Source organism: Pinus tabuliformis, chromosome 3_2 (genome assembly GCF_031772625.1).
Source record: "Pinus tabuliformis cultivar Carrire ecotype Pingquan chromosome 3_2, CPIR1, whole genome shotgun sequence".
In the NCBI taxonomy this organism is placed as follows: domain Eukaryota; kingdom Viridiplantae; phylum Streptophyta; class Pinopsida; order Pinales; family Pinaceae; genus Pinus; species Pinus tabuliformis.
In genome coordinates this window covers 84,448,281-84,472,032 of record NC_142302.1, presented here as the reverse complement: position 1 = coordinate 84,472,032, position 23,752 = coordinate 84,448,281, and positions in this window count along the sequence as shown.

The following is a 23,752-nucleotide window of genomic DNA, read 5'->3' as shown; positions in this document are numbered from 1 at the left end:
AACATACACCTTGAAGATCTATCAACTCACCATGAGGATCGTAGATCACCCACACCGTAGAAGACAAGTTGCGGGTGTTGTGGCAGGCACCATCACCGAAACCAACGTAAGGTGCACCAGACATCTGCACAAGAAGCAAAAGACACAATAAGCGGCAATCACGCCTTCACACCAAGCCAAAAACATGAAAACACACACACAACACACCTGCTAAAACACACGTATGTACAAACCGAAGTGTATTGAATTCACGCATAGTACTTTTTCAAGTATAGCCCATTTCAGGGCTTATCGAGAGGATTCCCTTCATAATAAATTAGCTCGTAGGCCCATTTCCGCAAAACTCTCTTTACAATATAAGGGCTCAGACAAATGGGCTTGAGTTTGCTTGCCCCCAGCTTATCATTCACTTGATCGTATAGAAGGACTAAATCTCCCTCAACAAAAGAACGAGAATGGATAGTATGATCAAAGTGAGTTTTCACTCTCTTCTTTTGTGCTTCGATAGCTAGAGAGGCTAGCCGACAGGTCTCATCCAGCCATTCTAGGTAAAGAAGGCGTTCTTCTACTGGAGTAGTGTTGGGAAGTAATTCGACGGCCAAGTTCAACAAAGGGATCTCGCACTCGATTGGAAGGGTAGCCTCCAGTCCATAAACTAATTGAAATGGAGTGAAACCAGCGGCATCCTTCACAGAGGTTCGGTAGGCCCAAAAGGCGGAGAAAAAAATCAAGTGCTAGTTAGACTTATGCATGCCAACGGTACATTGAAGCATCGTAACCAGAACCTTCTTGATGGCTTCAACTTGGCCATTGGCCTGAGGATAGTATGGAGTCGAACTATCATGCCGTAAGCCTAGCTGGGTTGTTAGCTCGATCATCATGTGATTACGGAAATGCTTCTCGTGATCCATGACGAAGGCCTGAGGGACTCCGAACTGTGAAATACCATGGTTAAACAAAAATTGCGCCACTATGAGACTGTCTTTAGTTAATGTGGGAATTTCCTCGGCCTATTTGGTGAAGTAATCGACCACAACGATAATATACCCATGCCCCCCAGCTGAGCGAGGGTTACGGGTTGTATAATCAATGCCCCATTTTGCAAAAGGGTCGATGGTAACAACAGGGTGCAATGGAACGGGAGGCGCATGCATCTTCCGCTGGTATATCTGGCACTCGTGACAGGAGCAGACGACAAGAATGAAATCCTTAAAGATGGAGGGCCAGAAATAACCGGCGCGGAGGATTTTTTGAGCAGTAGCATATCTGTTTCATGTGACCACCACAGGCGCTAGAATGGTAGTCATTCAAAACTCGCTCAACTTCCTCCAAAGTTAGACAGCGGTGGAGAATGGAGTCGGCGCTGAGATAGTACAGGGTGTCCCCAATGATACGGTAGGGCTGAGACTGATGACAGATCTTTCGCCGAGCATCCTTAGACATAGCGGCACGAAAGGAGGATGTCTGCAGATATACAATGATATCCCCGTACCAGGGATTGAGGGTGCTAATTAGGAACAGAGTTTCGTCTGGGATATGGTCCTCTGACCGAGAGGGGTAGGAGATGGAAAAGAGCAAAGTAACTCAGCAAAGAGAAGGGATTTCTTAGACTTGGCAGTGGTGAATTCCAAGTCGAACTCTTAGAGGATGACAATCCACTTTGAGTACTTGCCCTCGAGCAACTGACATGACACAATGTACATCATCAGGTTGCAATCAGAAACCATGGTCGTAGTATGCAACAAGATATAATGGCGGAAACGTTGGACGGCACAAACGACGACCAATGCCAACTTCTCAATGTAAGCATATTGAGTTTCGGTATCTAAAAGATTACGGCTGAGATAATATATGACATGCTTAGTGTCATCATCATCACCTTGAACAAGAACCATGCCAATAGTGGTATCAGTAGTGGCCAAATACAGAGTATAGTTGCGATGATAATTCGGAGGACGCAACAATGGAGCAGAAACAAGGAGACCCTTGAGACGCTCGAAGGAATCTTGAGGGACGGCATCCCAATGAAAGGGGGTATCTCGCTGCAGTAACTGCGTGAAACCTTTAGCCACTTTGGCATAGTCTGGAATGAATCGTCTTAGAAAATTCGCTTTGCCCTGCAAGTTCTACAATTGCTTCAAAGAAGCAGGGGGTGGAAGATCCAAAATAGCCTCGACTTTAAGGGGATCCAAACGGATGCCCTCTTAGGAGATGATAAACCCGAGCAGTCTGCCTGACTCAATGTAGAAGACACACTTATGAGGATTAACCCTGATGCGGTAGTGTCGACAGCGGAGAAATATTTCGCAAAGATGAGCAAGGTGGTCCTGGCGTTTGCCTGAATGAGTTGGTAGATCATCCAGGTATGGTTGCACAATGTGACGGATGTCATGGAAAGCATAGGACATTGCACATTGGAAGGTAGCACCAACGTTCTTCAAATTGAAAGGGAGCTTTTTGTAGGTGAAAGTGCCCAATGGATAGATAAAGGCAATTTTGTGTTGATCGGCGGGCGCAATATTGATCTGGTAATACCCAGAAAAACCGTCCATAAATGAATACATTTTGCTCCTAGCACACTCATCAATGATCTGATCAATGAAGGGTGCGGGGAAGTTATCTTTAGGACAGGCCCGGTTAATATCACGATAATCAACACAGACTCAAATGGTTCCCTGTTTTTTATCCATAGGGACGATATTGGAGACCCAATTTGTGAGTAAGACGGGGTAAATAAAACTAGCCTTGAGAAGATTTTCAACTTCCGCTTTAATGGCTACAGCCTTTCTGCGGTGCACGGGGCGTAAATGTTGACGAACATGCTTAGCACTTGGATATGTAGGTATCTCATGCACCACTATGCTAGGATCAATGCCGGGAATTTCTTCGTAGGACAAGCAAAGACATCACGAAATTCACGAAAATGATCGGTATAGAGCTGAATTTCCTCCGGAGTGCAAGTGACTCCAACATGAATATGCTCGACAATCCCTGGTTTCGCAGAGATGTCGATGGGCTGGGTCTGCGTGATGTTTCCCATATTTCCTTCAGAAGAAACTTGATAAACTTGAATGGGTGTTTGAAGGGGTTGAGATGGGAGACAAGGAGCAAACCACTCGAGACAAGTAAGAATTTCCTGGTGGGCAGGGAGAAACGAGGAACGATGGTGATGATCAGACCAAGGCGGTTCCTCGAGAGACATGGTCTCAATAATGGCTCATCAAAAGGAAATATTTCCTTTAAAGGATTCGAAGAAGCATCATCTCCAAGGCAAGGGGAATGAGCATACGAGTCGGGAGCCCTGCTTGAAGGAGTAGGTTTAGAGGGGGGAGCAGATGCAGCAACGATTTCGATGTAGTTGAGCTCGATAGGACTCAATGGCATCTCATCACCCCAAGATTCTACCTAATCAGCAGGGGGAAGAACCTAAAGACCAGAGCAAATGGAAATCATATTAATAGGAGTGATGTTAGGAGGTGGGAGTGAGAAAACACCCATCAGGGCAGGATCTTTAAAAATTCCAGCTCCCACACTCTCATATGGTTTGGAGGTATGCTCCACAAAAGGCACATTGCCTTCGGAAGAGGAGGAGAAGAAGGATAGCTGGTCTACGGTGACAATCTTCCCCTGATGAGGGAAACAAATGAAACGAAATAGAGATGAAGCCACAACTTTCATGGCATATGTCTAGCTATGTCTGAGAAGGAGGTTGTAGGTAAGATTAGCATCAACAACTTCAACTTCCACTTCGACCATCTTCCCTTCCAAAGAAATGGGCAAACGTTGGAGTATACCATAAGGGCGAGACTCTCTCCCATCAAAGGCTTTCAAGGTTGTAGGAGATTGGCTCAGCATCGGAGAACCAATAGCCTTCCAACAGGCGACAGACATGATGCAAGTTGACGCACCTTCATCAATGACTATACGATGAATCATTTTGGAATTGATAATGACCTGTATGAGGAAGGAAATTTGATGAGGCAGTCTCGGTGTATGGCTTTCCAGGTCAAAATTAATCAGATCCGATTCAGCCGGGTCTATGCCACTGATGGTTGATATCAAGGACTTCCTCTGAGAGGGGCAACTCTGGAGTACTTCTAAGGTGGACATAGCATATGGAGCATGAGCTAAGTCCTCAATGATGTTGTAGTGCTAGGCAGCACGAGCATTAGGGTTGTAAGAAGATTTCCGGAGTACACCTTTTGGAGGGGGTCGGATGGGCATCTCAGTGCTAGGTCTCTCGATATGGAGCGGACCAGAACTGGACAGAGGAGCACTGCTCCAGCTTCCGCTTCCTTCTCCTAACGAGTAATCAACCTGAAACAAAGCAAAGGAAATACAACAAAGCACGTAACCGTATACCACAAGAACCATTTACTCATAAAGTCAAGAAATCATGAGCTATCTAGTACATTGCATACAAGACATAGGAAAACATCATTGATTGCATTAAATATAAAATAGAGTAAGCTTACAACCTAGGTCTTGACATTACAAGCCTTCTCAGGAGGGTCCAGCCAGAATGTTCTTGAAGCATTCACCCTTGAAGATGGATCTCCCAATACAAGTCTCTCTCGCTCACAAGTTTCCCACAAGATAAAAGCACTTCACAACCTTCCTCAAGATCCCAAACAATCCCACACTTGTCACAACAGCTATCTAACAAGCTCACAATACTATCAGCAACACTCCAAAGACTAAGAATTCCAAAACTAGTAGCTCATAGCAATGGTGAGAGCTTAAATAGGAGAAGGAGTCTCCATGAATGGTGGGAGGATGAGCTTATCTCCAAGGAGGGTATCACAAATGACAAAACAACCACGCCAAAGAAAGGAGGGCGACATAAATAAGGCCAACAACCAGGTCTGGAGTCATCTGGAAGGCCAATTATTGGAACAAACGTGCCCAAACTGGATCATCGTTGGCACATAACTGGTCTGCCATGCTGACATTGCTATTTCATAACGGAGCTAGTCATTTCATGACGGGAAAATACAAGCAACAGTTGTGCTGGCACATGAAATCCGACCATCGCAGGAATCATGTGTACTTTTGCAATGGCAGCGCTTGTGGACTATTTTGGAGTGCCCTTCAGTGCGTTTATTTGGCCAACAGACGTGATGAGGAAGAAACTTTCGCAAAGTGGGTCATTTGGCAATATCAGAGAGCATGAGCATGAATGGTTTTGAACTCATGGCACAGTAAGAAGACTGGGAGGATCACAGTGAAAAATTACTGTGTAACAATTGTCATCGCAACGTCTAAGGATCAAAAGCCAAAAATCTGTATACATCAAAACCTTTGAAGAGTTGACAAGTAAACATTAGATCTAAAGCAGAGCCTAAATTCACGAAGAGAGGAGACCATTGGGATGAAGATACAGTTCATTAGATGGCCGAACTACTGCGCAAATACCGAGAACTCTTCCCAACAATTTTTTTAGATTTCAAGGGGATCGTCGGAGATTTAGGTGTTATCATGATTATGTTGAAACCAAATGTGAAGCCCATCAAGCAGAGACCTTATTGGATAAATCCAAAGTATAAATAAAAGGTGCACCAAGAACTAGATAAGATGTTGGATACTGATATTATTGAACCAGTAAAGGAATGTGATTGGGTAAGCCCAATGGTGGTCCAAGAGAAGAAACAAAAAGGTGAAATTAGGATATGCATAGATATAAGGAAGTTTAATGATGCATATGTCCATGATCCATTTCCAACACCATTTATAGATGAAGTATTAGAGAATGTTTGAGGATATGAGGCTTATTCATTTATTGATGGCTTTTCGAGATACCATTAAATAAATATTGCACCATAAGATAGCAGCAAGACAACCTTCACGATGGAGTGGGGTTGCTTTCAATATTCAATGATGCCATTTGGATTGAAGAACACGCCTTCATTCTTCTCCCGAGTAGTGATTACGACATTCAAAGAGTTTATCAATAAATTTTTGGAGGTTTATTTTTTTAATTGGACTGTGTCTGGGTTGGTGAAGTGCCATGTTGTGAGTATGTGCCTTATGCTGGATACATGTTGAAGGTATCATATCATGCTGAATTTGAAGAAGTTCATATTTTGTATGCCCTTTGGAATTTTTCTCAGCAATTTTGTATGTAAGGAGATATTGATGGTGGATTCTATGAAGATCATTATGATTGTGAATTTTGAAGCTCCTAGGAATGTAAAGAAGTTGCATGGGACATTGGGGCACACTAGGTATTATAGAAAGTTTATTAAGGCATATGCTCAGATAACCACACCGATGGAAAAATTATTTAAGAAATATGTGATGCTTTTCTAGGATGACGACTGTTAGTGTAGTTTGGATGTCCTAAATGAAAATGGGGTAACCGTGCCTATTTTGGTGTTTCCAGACTGGAAGAAGGAATTCCATGTGCATGTAGATGCCTCTTGAATTGCCCTAGAAGTGTTATTAACATAGGAAGGAGTAGGAGAAATTAATCATTCGATAGCATTCACGAGCATAAATTTATCTAAGGCTGATAAGAATTACTCCACTACCGAGTGTGAAGGGCTAGAGATGGTCTACAAGCTACAAAAGTTTCGACATTTTTTGTTGGGTGGACACTTTAAAATGTATACAGATCACTCCATGCTGAAGTACATGGCCAATAACCCTGTGTTGGGGGGGAAGATCTACTAACGGATATTTTTATTTCAATAATATGACTTTCAAGTGATTGTGAAGCTTGGAAGGCTAAATGCATGACCAGACCATCTGTCCAGGATTGAAATAGGTGAAGAACCAAATAGTTTGGAGGGAAGATTGTTGGGTGTGTAGCACTTTTCAATGCGTGTTGTGGATGACCATTTTTCTAATATCATTTATTTTTTAACCATGGGTACAACTCTGGATGGATATTCTACTCAGCAAAAGAAGGAATTAGTAGTCCGCTATGAAGATTTTTCAATGATTACAGGTCACTTGTATAATATGGGAATAGATGAAATTCTGTGAAGGTATGCTCCCAATTTTGAACATGCTAGATGGGAATAGATGAAATACCGTGAAGGTATGCTCCCAAATTTGAACATGCTAGTATTCTTGCTGAAGCACATGGAGGAGTGGCACTACGTAGGAAAAGCGACCATGTAGGAGATTTTGCATGTTGGGTTATGGTGGCCCACATTACATAAGTATTCTAAGGCATACTGCAAGGCATGCAAAGCTTGCCAAAGGATGGGAAAACCTTTGTGAAGAGATGATTTTCCTTTAAATCCTCAGGTTTCATTGCAGGTATTTCATAAATGGGCCATTGATTTCATAGGTCCAACACAAGCACTAGGAAAGAAGATGAGCGCATAGTATATCATCACTGCAACATAATATTTAATGAGATGGGTGGAAGTGCAGCTACTGAAGGATTGTATGGCTATCATTGCTATGAATTTTTTGTTTGAATATGTTTTAACTCAGCTTGGATGCCCTAATATGTTGATGAGTGATAGGGGTACACATTTATTGAATTAAAAGATCAACACGATGCTTCAGGAATTCAGGTGTATCATCAAAAGAGCATGCCCTATCACCCACAAGCAAATGGAACAGTGGAAGAATTTAATAAAATCTTGGAGAATGCATTGACAAAGGTATGCAATGCGCAGAGGAATGATTGGGATATGCACGTACCAATAGTGCTATGGGCATATATGACAACTTGTAAGAAGTTGACAAGACAAACACTATTTAGGTTGGTCTATGGGATTGAAGAAGTGATGCCTATGGAGTATATTATGCCATGATTACGTATTGTAACTTTGACAGGGATGGTGGATCATGAGACATTTGAGGTACGGATCGTGCAACTAATGGAGTTAGAAGAGGACTACTTTCTTGTATGCTTTCACTTGCAAGTGCAAAAGGAATGCGAGAAAGCATGGAATGTTAGGCATATTAAGCTGCACACTTTCAAGTTGGATGATTAGTGCTACTATATGACAGAAAGTTCAAAATTTTTTGGGGGAAATTTCAAATGCACTTGTTGGGGCCATATGGTGTTAAAGAGATCACGGATGGTGGTACAGTTCAGCTCATGAAGATGAATGGGGAACCATTCCCTAGAAAACGGAGTGGAAGTAGGCTGAAGCTGTATACATGGGATCATGCCCCTGCGTAATGACTACATGGTAGTAGGATAGTCTTACTAATCTAGGTAGATGCAAGGGATTGCGGGACTGTTACACTAAATTTGTCACCATGACTATTTGCAGTTAGTATGGCTCCATCAACTGTCATACTATCCTCCTTGGCAAGCCTCATACCTCTGCCCTCCATGTAAAACTCCAAGAAAGAGAGAAAGTCATTAAAAATCTATATATCTCTGGGTACGCAGTTTCTCTTAGCCTTACCTGCGTGTACGCACCCCAAGTTCACAATACCTGCGTACTTGTACGCTCTGTCTGTAAAGCAATGGGTGCGTACTCCTGTAAAGGTCAAAAGGTGCAAGTTTCACTCCAAAAAAGTTACTTGTGGTCATTTCTAGAGCATTCTAGAAGCTTGTTTGACGTGTATGGAGCGCCTCCAGATGGTTCATGTATCCCTATCAAAGAGGAACTTATCCCATCAAGAGGGGAGCTATCCCATCCAAAGAGGGACTTATCCCATTGATGGTGGACCTGAATAACTTCCTCTAGAGCACTATAAATACAGGCATTGGGCCAGAGGGAGGAGAGGTTGAAAGCTGAACATTCCTAAGGGTAGATGCTGCTGGAATTAGGACCCCCTTGTAAAGCTTGAGAGGAGAGATTCCTATCCTTTCCTAGCCTTATTTGAGAGTGGGTGAGCTGATCAAAGTAAAGGAAAACTCTTGTTGGACCCTAGGAGGGACCTGCACAACACCAAGGCTCAGGTTGTAATGGTTCGGGATAGCTCCCCTCTTGATGGGATAAGTTCCTCTTTGATAGGGATACATGAACCATCTGGAGGCACTCCATACACATCAAACAAGCTTCTAGAATGCTCTAGAAATGACCACAAGTAACTTTTTTGGAGTGAAACTTGTGCCTTTTGACCTTTACAAGAGTACGCACCCATTGCTTTACAGACAGAGCGTACAAGTACGCAGGTATTGTGAACTTGGGGTGCGTACACGCAGGTAAGGCTAAGAGAAACTGCGTACCCAGAGATATATAGATTTTTAATGACTTTCTCTCTTTCTTGGAGTTTGACATGGAGAGCAGAGGTATGAGGCTTGCCAAGGAGGATAGTATGACAGTTGATGGAGCCATACTAACTGCAAATAGTCATGGTGACAAATTTTAGTGTAACAGATTACCCCCTAAAGTGCGAAGCCTGTAGTAGATAAGGGTTTCATATAATCTAGGGTCTGTATGATGGATATGTATTGTTTTATGAGTTTATCAGGTGCTATTTAATCTTTTGGCTTGTTAGTGAATGCAGGTTTCGAAGAGAAGGAGGAGCTCATCCGGATCGGCGAGGCTGGACTACTACAAAGCGTTGGACTAAAGGTATGTTAAAATCACCTGATTATTTGTATTCTCAATGCATGTTTAGAGAAAGGTAGTGTTTATTTGTCTTGTTTGTCACTAGAAAGCCTTTGCTTCTAGGGAGGTCGATTTTGTCCGCATTATTGACTCTTTCCGCATGATAGGGACTATAAACTATGCTGCTTGAAAAGGATAAAAACATAGTAGGGAGGTTGTGCGATGGAAGCAAGGAGTGTGATAGGTGAAGCTGCATTGGATGAGTTGTGCAATGGAGGATGGTACTACATAGATCGGTCCAAAAGTAGCCATTGGAGTCACTATTCATGATTTGATGGGAAAATTCCCATTAAGGGGAGTGGGTAGGCACCATTTATGGCAAAGATATTTGGAGATTTTCTGCTAAAGATGAATTTATGATCAGAAATTGTAGGGAACGGTCATATTTGATTTCAAAACCTCCGTTAAATTGGGCATGTCGATCTGCTGACAAATAATTTTCTTTCTGACACTTGTGTAAGAGCCCTCTTATCCCCATTATATGAGTTGACAGTTTTGGGAGGATTTAGCTTCAAGCCCAATATTTGTAACCTTTCTTAAGTGGAACCAGAAGATCATCCTTAACAAAATGGTTGCACAGTCAATTCTGAAGCCGTTATTTCTTAGGTAGAAGGTCCTCAAGATTTATCTATGTAAGTTGTGCCTAATATGCCTACAACACTGAGGTTTCCTAGGCCGAAGCAACCAACTATAAAAGAGAAGCAGAAGAAGCCTATACCATTGAGGCATTCGTCGAGGAAGAACCTAGAGGTTCAGTAGAAGGAGAAGAAGGATAAGTAGCCAATGAAAATTGTGGACCTAGAGGAAGAAGAATTCCATGGAGTGGGGGAGTTAGATTCTGAGGAGGATGAGCCTATCACATAGCTCCTAGAGTATATCCCTTTGCAGAAAGGGAAGAAAAAAGCAACCAAACATATTGATTCTGGAAAATTTATCATCTTAACACCCCTGTTACCAGAATAGGCTGAATTTCAAAGCATAGTCTTAGCGTGCATTCCAGTGCTGAAGATGGAGGATTGGGATGTCATGAACCACGAGAGATTCCCTCATTTGGCTACTCACAAATACATGACGAAGATATATTAAAACGAAACTGAGGTTATGCAGCTGGAACCCATGAAATGGGTTAGAGGTGTCGAGCAGGTCGGGTTGTTTCACATTCTTTGCGTACCACATTTTCACAGGTCAATTACCAACACTATGTGTGTGTGTCAGCTGCTCGCACCGGTGCACGATGGGTGCTTATGCCTCAATGAACCCATCACTATCATGGATATGTTCATCCATAGGTTTATGAAGCTCCCCTATAAAGGCATGGACCCTACCAAGGAGTTTTGGGGGAAAAGTAGAGAAAAGGAGCTAGAAGATAAGATGAAGGCTGAATTTGGCTTAGTAAAGAAGTCACTTGGATATTCTATCCACTCCATTAAATACCATATGTGTAGTTTTCCGCCCAAATCTTAGCAGGTAAGATTATGAGGAAATTCCGCACGGACGAAGTTCTGGCACGAGTAGTGTCATTGGCTACCTAGGGTGCGAAGGGAGTACAATATAACTGGGTGCAATATTTATGCAATGAATTCCTCGCAAACTATTGCAAAGCATAGGAGGAAAATAATTCATTTCATTATGCTTGGCTCCTATTGCTCATTGTCTTAGTCGCAGGGTGATTTTCGGAGGATAGTCAGTTTCCTTCGTAGGCAGAAGAGTTACTAGAGGCGGTGAAGTTCGCTTAGTTGTGGTAAAAAAAATATCCAAAAAGGATCAAGGAATCCAAGATTTTCCAGATATTAGTTGAAATGGATCTCCACGAAGTAAACAGTCAGTGGCCAAGGTTGTCTCCAACCTTGTTTGAGTAGATTAGGGCCTTCATCGAGTTCAAGGCTGATTTCCATAATGTATCAATCATGGCGCAGAAGGACCCTAAGCATATCTAACACAAATTTCCATACTTGTCTCAGAGATAGACATGCAAGAAAATGTGAGGAGTTGGGCCACATAGTGGCGCCAACCAATAGACATTGGTGCAGGTACCAGTAAGGGTGGATAAAGCTTTGATGCATAGAGAACAGTTGCGCAAAAGAGAAAAGAAGTAACACAGAAAGCAACGCAAGAATTGGATTAATATAAAAATGAAGAAGCTAATATTAAGACAACTACTAAAAAGGAGCGTAATGCCGAAGAGTGTTCCGAGACGTAGTGCATCGACACAGAGGAAGTCAAAGCTCTGAATTCCTAGAATACTAAAGAGTAGGAACTGTCAGAAGAGGGAGAATATGGAGGAGTGGAGAAAAGCACTCCCTTCACATTGAAGTAGCATAGTAAGGAGACAAATATCGCCCCATGGAATAAGAAAAAATAAGGTAAACAAGCGTGCATAGATCTGATGATCCCCACAGAAGGGGATCTAGATGAAATTGGTGACAAAGTCAGAGACACCACAACAGAGTTGTGGCAAAAATTTGAACAACAGTACATGGAGATGCTAGGGAGCATCTAAAAGGATCTGTGTAAGCTACAGATCCAAACATTCCGAATTCAACAGAGCATTAGGAAAGTAAGTGGGGTGGAAGTGAGCCTGGTGCAAGGGAGTGAGAAAGTTTTGGAACTGGAATGGATTCTGGACGTCAGAGTCATACCCTTACCAGAAGGATTTGTTCATGTGAAACTAAAGGAAGACCATGTTTTGTTGAGCACAATTAAAGACATCAGGGTGAACTTAGCCACGCTACAGCGTCAGACTCTCCATGTGCTGCATCAAGTTGTCTCGGATGAGCTAAGGATCAAAGAGCAGTGTGCCCTTGTAGTCATCAGCGAATTCAAGGTAAATAATGAACATATGTTCGTAGAGAAGGCTCATGGTCTAAAAGAAAAGGAAGAGCTGGATGCATGAATTCATAGCTTGGAGACTGCAATAACACAGGGGTGCAACTCATTTCCAGAGTTAAACATTCCTGAGGATGCCATAGCTATAGAAAAAATTAGGAAATTGGTTGTTGGAGTCCACACATATAAGGATGAGATAGGCAAAGTCACGTTTGATTTCCAGATGAAGATCTTAGAGCTACAACTAAAATTATGGAAAACCACTCTACGTGAGGTTTGCGAAAAGCGCGGAGCAACTATTAGGGAAAGCATGGGCAATTTGGATACAACAATCACAGACTGCATGATGATATTCATTCAGGCCATGGAATTATGGATGACTCTGCAAGAGGACCCAAAACTCTAACAAATTAACACAGATATCTTGGAGACATAACGAAGGTTTCATGAAGTCAGGGTGACTATGCGCACTTTGATGCCAGTCCAATGCCTCGCTCGATTGCAGGAAGGTAAACAACTATAGTCGTAGATTGAAGAGATACAAAGGAAAGGGTGATCCAAATTTAAACAGGAATGAAACAAATTATAGATATAACCATAAACACAAAGATTTAGCAGAAATGACACTATCTTTCATTAATATCAAATAATGAAATATGCTTACAAACAGAATCGAAATGAGACTAGCTCGGGCGATGGTAACTTATCTCTAAGAAGAGATGTGGTGGCCACATGCCTCTGAATGCAGTTACAATGAGGTTCAAGGGCCTTCTTATAATTGAAAAATAAGAGAAAACCATAAACAACCAAAACCCTAACCTGAGGAGATGTAACACCAAGAGTTTATGTGCCCCGTTGCGGTAAGTTGGGAAACAAACTTCCTGGGGTCATAACTTGGTCATATTATCTTCGTTTGACATGCATGATACCCTGTTGGAAATATATATATGAGGAATACAATTGAAAAGGTGATTACAATAAAATTTCTCATAGCAATATTGTTAAGAAAACGTCGTTTAGGGCCTCAAAACGGCTTTGGAAGTTCAGGACCCAAAAAACTACCAAAAATGGTAAACTGTACTACAAGTAAGGAAATTTAAAAACTAAAAGAAACATGGTTGGGGTCCACGTGGGATAGGTGGGTGGACACCATATCCACTTGGATCATTCCTCCCCCTTAGGAATTAATGGTCTCCATTGTGTTGAGTTCCTCCATGAGATGAGGAAACTTCTACTGAACTTGTTCCCTAGTGAGCCATTTTTCTTGCTGTAGGAGTTGGCTGGCTTTGACAACTTGGTGCATTTGGATATTCTGCTAGAGAGTTTTCTTGATATGCTTGTCCATGATCAGATTAGTTGCAGCTTGTTCCATGCAGTCTGGATTTAACTCTATTGGTGTGAGTTGTTCTACAATGTGAGATGTGTCTAGTAATGGTGGAAGGTATGGCCGAAGGCAATCCAAATTGAACACTGGGTGCAGGCCAAGAAATGGGGGAATGCTGATCTCAAAAGAATTATATACAACAACCTTGGTGATGGTGTATAGCCCATATCGAAGCGGGCGAATCTTGCACTAGGGCCCAACGAGGCACTTCTTCTGCAAATGTAGCCAAACTTTATCTCTAACCTAGAACTTGTGTGGCACCTGATGTTGATCATGCTGTTGCTTGTACTTATCATTAGCTTTATCCAATATGTCATGGACCTATTTTCAGATGTGTTGAATGTGCTTAATGAAGCTATTTTCCTTATCAGCTTCAGACTAGACATGAGCCGAATCTATTAGAGTTGCTGCAAATGGTATGGCTACATCAATGGGACATAGTGGCTGGAATCCCAAGCCCACCTGAAAAGGGTTGTGGCCAGTCAAGATATGGAGAGCCCGATTATAGCTATGTTGGACATAGGGGAGGCTCTCATCCCATGTGCATGGATGCTTTGAGTTGTACAAGCGAAGAATGTGTACGATCATCCCGTTGAGTACCTCTATCTAGCCATTAGTTTGGGGATGGAAAGTTGTGGACTTAGTGAGCTTGGAGTCCAGCACTGACCAGAGACTAGACCAAAATATAGTAAGGAACCTGTTGTCACGATCTGATATGATAGACTCTGGGATCTGAAAGTAAATCACACTCATTCAAAGAAGACTTTAGCAGTGGCTTCTATTGTGGTACTCTTCTTGCAAGCCGCCATAATGGGAATTTTCGAGAATCTATCGACGACCACAAAAAAAAGTCATTTACATGCTTAGTAGAAGGAAGGCCTGACATGTAATCCATGGAAATGGATTCCCAAGGTCGATTACAGGTAGGAAGCAGAGTATAAAAACTTTTCTTCTTGATTGTCAGTTTGGCAATGATGTAGGTAGTGTAGGATCTGATGTACTTCCCAACATCCTGTCAAATATTCGACCAATAGAAATACCTCTTCAGTATTGCCACCACTTTCTTGACCTCAAAATGCCCAGCATGCCAACTGTACTGCGCTTCCCAAGACATCTTTGCACGCTCGCTTCAAGGAACATAAAGGTGTCCTAGGTGGCATAACAGAGCATCTAGAAGGTGAAAATCCGAAACTTGTTGACCCTCCAAGAGCATATCGTATGTGTGGCTGAATTCTTGGTCGCTTTTGTAGAGAAGTGGCTAATCAGAAGTCTCGTTCCCACAAGAGTTGAGCATGGTGGTTAATGCCATGATTAGTGGTCAGTTGAGGCAGTATGCAACATTATTTGTGCTTCCCTTCTTATACTTGATATTCAAATGGAACTATTGTAGGTATGTGGACCACTTCTGATGGGAATCATTCTACAACTTCCCTTTCACTTGTATGAACTACAGGGGTTGGTGGTTTATGTGGATGACTGTTTCCTTCCCCAAAATGTAATGCTTGCATTGTCACTAGGCTTGCACAATGGAATAAATCTCTTTCTCATAAGTGGGATACTTGGGGACTGTGTCTGAAAGTGTCTCACTCTGATATGCCACTGGATTCCCTTGTTGAGTAAGGATTGCCCCAATATCATAGTCAAAGGCATTCGTCTTGATCTCAAATGGTTGTTGCAAGTTTGGTAATGCGAGCACTGGTGCTAAGAAGAGGCGATGTTTCAATACTGTGAATTCCTTCTATTGAGATTCACACCAAAATAATTTTGCTTTCACTCATCCTTTGGTGACTTGACTCAAGGGCCAAGTGATATGAGAGAACCCCAACACAAACCTATGGTAGAAATTGGCAAGACCCAGAAAGTTGTGGAGTTCCGTCAGAGTGGTTGGGGCTGGCCAATCTTGAATGACTTGGATCTTGGCTAGATCTACATGCACCCCCCGTTCATCAATAATGTATCCCAGATATTCAACATGGGTCATGTAAAAAGTGCATTTCTCCAAATTGGCACATAGCTTGTGTTGCCACAGTGTTTAGAGAACTTATCAAATGTGGTGGAGGTGTTCTTCCCAACTCTAGCCGAAGATCAGAATGTCATCCAAGTATACCACTACAAATGAGTTGGTGAATGGCCACAAGATGTCATCCATAAGACTCATGAAGGTTGCAGGACCATTCACACACCCGAAACGCATAACCAACCACTTGAAATGTCCCTCCTTCAGTTTGAAGGAAATATTCCACACATTGTAGGGTTCGATTAGTACTTGGTTATATCTAGACTTCAAGTCAATGTTGCTGAAATATTTTCCCCCTTGAGTTGGTCCATAAGGTCATAAATCCACAGAATCAGGTACATATTCCAGACAGTGATCTTGTTCAATGTCTGAGAGTTAATACAAAGTTTTCAAGTCCAATTCTTCTTCTATACCAACACGATCGGGCTCCCATAGCGCGATGAACTTAGCCGAATGTGACCTTTCTATAGTAGCTCCCGATTTTGCCTCTTGATTTCATCATTCTCCTGAACAGAGTTTTGATAGATTGGTCCATTGGGTAATGATGTTCATGGGGTCAGATTGATGGAATGCTTGACCTAACAGTGCAGAGGCGCCCCTGTGGGGGAGGTGAAGATGTCCTCATACTCCTCCATGACCTTGTCCATATGTTGTTGTCGAGTAGAGGGGTCCTATATGGAGGTCATGGCCATCATCTTCTTCTTTCCATGAGGGTGTATCACCAGGAAAACAATTTTCCTAGTTTTTGAAATGAGCTTACTTCATTTTTTACAGCAACCAGAGATATGGCGGTAGGTAGTGCTACCTTTGGTATCCTGTACAACTTATTTCCAAATGTAACAATAATAGCACAAGGCCTTGACTCATACACAACATGTCGTTTCCACAAGTATGGTTGGCCTAATAATACATCACAAACATCAAGGGGAGAAATGTCACATAATACCTCATCAGTGAAGGGCTTGATGTTGTATGGAAGGCAACATTATTGGCTGACGTGCAGATCTTGTCCTTGGTGAAGCCACCCAATGGTGTATGGTTGTGGGTGTGTTGTGGTCAGTAAGCCTAGCCACTGACCAAAAATAGTAAACTATGCCACAGTTAAGGAAACTAAAAAACTGAAAGAAACAATGGTGGGTGTCCAAGTGGAATAGGTAGGTGGCCACCAATATCCACTTGGACCAAAGTGACCCTTCTCAAGGCTAGAATATAGCCATGGATAGAGGAAACCTACACAAAGAACAATGCACCTAGCAGTAGAACGTTCGACAACGGAAAAGTTGGTTGAGGAAGTGCAACAGGCTACAGTGCAAGGTTCTACTAACATAGCAGTATTGCAATTCAACTTTAGTGACCTCCGCAACAAGATCAAGGCACCAGCAGAGTGACTCAAGGGTGAGTCACTATATTTTTGTTGGAGGCCTATTGGGATAGGGTCCTTATGGTCAGTTTAGTTTAACCAATTTTTGAGAAAAATTTAGTAAAGAATGTAAAGTATCAATGAAATTTGGAAGCAGAGCATGCAACTAATAGTCAAAGGGGACTTATCCCCTTGTTTGGGTAATTGATATGTTGGTTTTGAGACTCACCGATAGGCCGCAGGCCATGGTATTGTAAGCAAAAATGCTATATATATTTGATCCATAACGAGTCTGGAGATGATAAGGAAGATATAAGATTATTGTTTTGTGTAAGTGCTAAGGTATGAAATATCTATTTCTTGTACTTAGGTGAAAGGTGAAGGCTCCTGCAGCTGAGTGCACAGAGACCTTGGAAATTCTGTAGCTGAGTGCGTGGGCCTCTATAGTTGGGTGCGCAAGGTGGAAGAGTTTGTAAATCAAAAGCTGAATCTAATAAAGATTGATTTTAGAACAAATATCTTTCCTCTGTGTCTTATTCTTATTTATGTTCAAGTTATGCATGATGGCTTAATGATCTATTTTCTATGAAATAAAGTGTAATTACTACGTGAATATGTTAAATCTACAATTTTTGTGCATGAACTATGTAATAACATTTTTTCACAAAGGTAATGGTTAAATATTTTATGGTAACTTTGTGAATGGGTGGATCTGCTTGAAGGTAGATCTAGGGTTATTGTTCATTGTGCAAAAGTGGTGAATTTGCTTCTTTTAGATCTTTAGAGTCTGATCTCGGACCTTCGTGAAGGTCTAAGAGCCATTTTCTTATACTTGCAGTAGGGGACCATAGAAATACATAGATACGTGTAGATGCGGATATGATCTAGAAGGGCTTAATATTACTTATCACATGGTCTCTAGATGTAGAAACCTGGTTCTAGTGTCCCCTAATACCGCTTTGGGGTAAATTGCAGCTTGCGCTATGCTGGTTGTTTCCAAAAGGGCCAGCGGTTAGGGATTTTTTCGTTGGCATGATCAACTCTAAACCTGGGTCAAGCCCCCTTAAGCCAACAAGGCCTGGCTCCTAGCCCTAAAAAGGTGGTTTAAATTCTATGGTCACTGGCACATAGTTGGCTCAAAAATACTGTAGTCATTGGGAAGTCGGCCTGTCGGAGTGACTGAAGGATTTCAACCACATGGGGGCCTTGTCATGGTAGTGACTAGGGATTTAGTTTAATAAATATCTAAGTTAACTTAGAGGTTGGCCACCTTAGGTGTTTGGTTAGCTCTTGGGGGTCCCGTAACACTTGAGGGAGGTCTGTAAAGTTTTGGTTTGTCGGTTTCACTTCCTTAAATATACTTAGGGAGTTTAATCATATCATAGTAACTCTTCATCACATGTTTAACCCGATGGACTGATAAGCGTAGGTAAGTGTGGGAGGAGGATGTTACAACAAAGAGACAGATAAAAAATCTAGTTGATTCTTGCCTTGTAGAAATTAGGGGCATCATTACTAAAGTCAAATTGAATTGGATGCCATTTGTATCATATGATTTCCTCATAGGTATAGATTACTTAGAATCCCATAGGGAAAAGGTGGATTGTTATTAAAAGTAATGGAGTGCCTTAGCTATGAAGGAAAACCAATAACACTTTAGGGTATTAATCATATGATAACATTCAAAATGATCTTAGTGATGCAAGTAAAGAATTTCAGTGGCAAAGGTTGTGTCCTCTATGTTATCCAAAGAACAAAGGAGAAGGGAAGATGGAATTTTGCAACTATGCGTCGATGACAAGAAACTAAATAAAATGACTATGAAAATTAAGTACCCACTACCAAGTATTGATGATTTATTTCATCGACTGAAAAGGGCTCTTGTATTTCGTAAAACTAATTTACAGATTGGTTAACATCAGGTCAGAGTCAAAGAGGAATACATTCACAAGACTGCATTTAGGACGGTCACTAAGAGTCCACAGTAGTGTAATTATGGCTTTAAAATGTTCCAAAAACCTTTATGTGACTAATTAATAATGTACTCAAACCATACTTGGATAGATTTGTGTGAGTTTTTGTGGATGACAACATGTTGTATTAAAGAAATTAAAAGGGGCATGATGACCACCTAAGAGATTTTCTAGAGTTGTTGAGAGAGCATAAATTGTATGCCAAACTCAATAAGTATGAGTTCTTTCAAACTCAGGTTCACTATTTGGTGCATGTAATCTAAAAATGAGTGGCCACAGATCCACAAAACATCAAAGTGATAATGGAGTGTTTCGTGCCCCAAAATGTGACAAAAGACAGATAATTTTTGGGGTTGGTTGGTTAGTATCAAATATTCAATCGAAACTGCTCGAAGATTGGGTATTCGATCATTTCCTTACAAAGAAAAGGAGTAAATGTTTAATGGACACATGAATTTGTAACTACTTTTGAATAGTTAAAAAATTTACTCATTTGTGTATCTATCTCGATAATAACTAACTCGGGAATGAAAGTGGTGAACTAAGCGGCGAGGGTTTTGAACAGGGGGCGACAAAAGCGAGCTGGTAACTATGTAGGGGCATGGAGGAGGGAGCTCCACTCCCTCCTACAGTAACATGGTTCCAAACAGAAGAAAAGAGACAAGTTTGAACAATTTCAAAAAACCAACGGAGGTAGAGACAAAGACAACTGGTACTCAAAATCCAGAAAGTAGTAAATCCCTTGAGAAGGAAGGGACCCATAAGGAGGCTAGGAGGGAAACAAAATCTGGAGACAATAGTCAGAGAATGGAGAAAAAATCTATGACGGGACCCTGCAAGCCCAAGTCTAACATTAAACCCCGGGTGGTCTTAAATGATCTTACACTACATGTGCACAGAGATCACATGGCGACTTATGCGGTCATATGTAATTTTATGGGTATATGGCCCACAAGGAAAGCGTTGTACACATGGATAAGAAACAACTAGAAACCGAAGGGAGAAATAAATCTACATCTTGGGTCCAAGGGTTTTTTCACAATACTTTTCACTATCCTGGAGGACAAAGACAGAGTTCTGGAAGGAGGACCCTACTTCTATGCTGTTGCAAGCCTTTACATGTGACCTTAGGTGATGAACTTTGTTCCAGAGCGAGAAACATTCACATCGGTCTTGGTATGTATTAGACTATACTTCTTGCCTTTAGATTATTGGTTTCCGGAATCCTTAAAAGCTATAGGTAATAAATTAGGGCATTTTATAAATATATCAGAGGTGACTTTGTGAGGTAAATATACCTCCTTCACCCGCATATGTGTAGAAATGGACTTATCGGGAGCACTCCCAGATGAAGTCATCCCAGAAGTATATGATGAGGAATGGGTACAGGTGATTGACTATGAACACATCCCATTCAAACGTCGTAAATGTCATGAACATGGGCACCTCTTCAGGGACTGCCCACTCAATAAAAAGGAGGACAACCTGAAAACCAACATAGGAAAAGACCTTGAAGGTTTTACCAAAGTGGGAGGCAGAGAGAAAGGAGGGGGAAAAGGTATGAAAAGAAACCTAGCGAGAACAAGCTACCAAGTCATAATAGTTTCAAGATTTTAGAAGAAAAGGGGTGGGGGGGGAGGGCGATGAATGGAACGAATAAGGAAATGAAGGACATTCATACAAAGAAAGAAAAAGATGACTGCATGGAAATCTTATAGGAATACAATGAACAAAAGGAAGCCCCACCAAGCACTATGGAACTTGGTAGGGACCATGAGATGACCCCAATCGAAGTAGGTATGGAGGACCAAGACCTACAGGAGATTCTTAATAGGGAGAACCTTGAACTAGAAAAGTTTCTAGAGCAGTGAACCAACAAAGGGAGTGACTCTTTGCCACAAGAGGAGTTTGACAAAGTACGACAGATATTCATCCAAAGGTCTCAAAAAAAGGCTGCATGAGTCAAAAGGAACCACGACAACTAGGAGAACAAAGGGGTTAAATCAATGGAGATTACATTAGGAAACTCCCCCAAAAACCCAGGCAAGAAAAGAGGAAGAAAGAGACAGAATGAACTTCTATCAGAGTGTTGGAAACTCATGATTAATTCAGGTAAGATGAAATATCTCACCAGTTACTCTTTCGCAAACCCATCACTATGAATCTTAAAACCTAGAACATTAGAGGAGTAGGAAGTAAAAGAAAACAAAGAAATCTCAATAACAAAATAAGAGAAGAAAAACCAGACATGGTGTTTATATAGGGAACAAAATGCTTAGTAGACAAGATCAGAGAAATACATGGTAAATGGATTATCAAATATGAGTACCTAGAATTCAAAGCAAATAATATAGTGGGGGGAATTCTTGCTCTATGGAATCCTCAAAAATTTGAGATCCTAGATACTAAGGCATCCAGAAACCACCTTTCAATGGTTATACAACCTTTGGGGGACAAGGATTGTTACATGATCACAAATGTCTATGGTCCTCAACTTCTTAAAGACAAACTCAGGCTCCTCACCTCTCTGAAGGAGCTGAGAGAGAGACACCTGGATTCTGGGAGGGGACTTTAACATGATCAGATCTCTCACAGAGAAAAAAGGAGGGACCAGAACACTTGGACGAGACTCAATTGGCTTCGAAAACTTCCTAAACAACATGAGACTAGTGGATATGGACACAATAAATGGTACCTTCACATTGAATAACAAGAGAGGTGGAACTTCCCAAGTTGCCTCGAAACTAGATAGATTTATAATCTCAGAGGATCTCCTTCTCTCTGGTCATATCATGAGAGCTCTTATCCCACCTTTTGGAGGCTCAAACCACTAGCCCATCTAGTTGGAAGCTTCATTTATTGGCACCCTAAGGAACAGACCATTCAAGTTTGAAAATGTCTGGCTCACGCACCTTGACTTTATTACTGATATTGGAAAATGGTGGGCGGAAGACATGCCCACCTAAGGCACAAAAATGTTCCTCCTGCAACAAAGACTCAAACACATCATGCTAAGGCTCAAAGAATGGAACAAAAGTGAGTTTAGCAATATTTTTGAAGCCAAAAGAGAAGTGGGAAAAAAACTACAGGAAACTAATCAAATTCTCATCACAGAAGGCTTCATAGACAAAAGGAAAATGCAAGCAGACTCTCTTCAACAAGAATGGGACAGTAGATGCCAGCATGAGGAAATATTCTAGAGACAGAAATCAAGAGTTCAATGGAATAAAGAAGGGGAGAGAAATAATAGGTTCTTTCACAAGTCTACCATGAAACACAAGGCTCATACTCGGATCACAAAACTCATAGATCCTCAAGGGAAAGAGCTAAATACTCACAAGGAAATGGAATCTATTCTGGTACAACATTTCCAAAGCATAGCAAAGGATACCATTGCAAACAGATCTCAATTCACTAAGAGATTCACCTAGTATATTCCAAAACTGGTAACCAGGGAAGATAATTATAATCTCAATAGGCCAGTAGTGGAAGAAGAGGTCAATGAAGTAATCAAAGAGATGCAGAATGGGAAAGCCCGAAGCTTGGATGGTTTCAATGTAGACTTTTTCAAAACATGCTGGGAAATAGTCAAACATGACATTCTTGATGTAGTGGACTCGAGAAAATCAAGAACAGTTCTGAGAGTGATTAATGAATCCTTCATAGCTTTAATCCCTAAAGAGGAAAAAGCCATAGCACAAAATAGATTTAGACCCATATCTTTATGCAATTTTGTGTACAAAATCATTTCAAAAGTTATCGCTAACAGACTCAAACCCCTTCTTCCAACTCTCGTGTCAGAGGAGCAGACTGGATATGTGGAAGGTAGACAAATTCTCAATAATATCATTCAATCTCATGAAGTGTTCATTCTCTCAAGACCAATAAGCAAGCAGGTATGATAATACAATTGGACATAGTGAAATCTTATGATAAGCTAAGCTGGTATTACATCAGGGTAGTTATTAAAGCTTATGGATTTGACCACAATTGGATAAAGTGGGTCATGGCCCTAGTTACCACTACTAGTTGTTCAATCCTTCTTAATGGCTCTCCATCCATAACCTTCAAGCCATCGAGAGGCCTCAGGCAAGGATATACTCCCTCCTCATTCCTCTTCATTCTCATGATGGAAGGATTGGGTAAAGCGATCAATTTAGCCAATGAGGAAGGAAGAATCTAGGGACTCAAACTTACTCAAAATGGGGACACATTGACTCATCAGCAGTTTGTGGATGACACTATGCTGCAGGGCATACCCACTGTTAAGGAAGCCAAAGCTTTCAAACAAATCTTGCATGATTTCAGAATGGCTGTTGGCACTAAGGTAAGCCTCTCAAAATCGAAGATTTTCTTTTTCAATACTGATATCTTTATTCAAAGAAACCTCTCTAGAATTCTCGTCTTTCAAAGGGATCATCTTCCCTCCAAAACTCTGGGAATGCCTCTCACTGATAAACCTCTAAGTAAGGAAGTCTGGGAGTCAATTACAAATAAACTGAAGGACAAAGTCAACAATTAGACTAGCAGATCCTTGAATTTAGAAGGAAGGCTAGTTCTTGCAAAGGTTGTACTACAAACCATTCCAATTTTATGTTTTCAACCGTTCCTATCCCAATAGGAGTTTTATAGCAAATCAGGAATATCCAAAGAAATTTT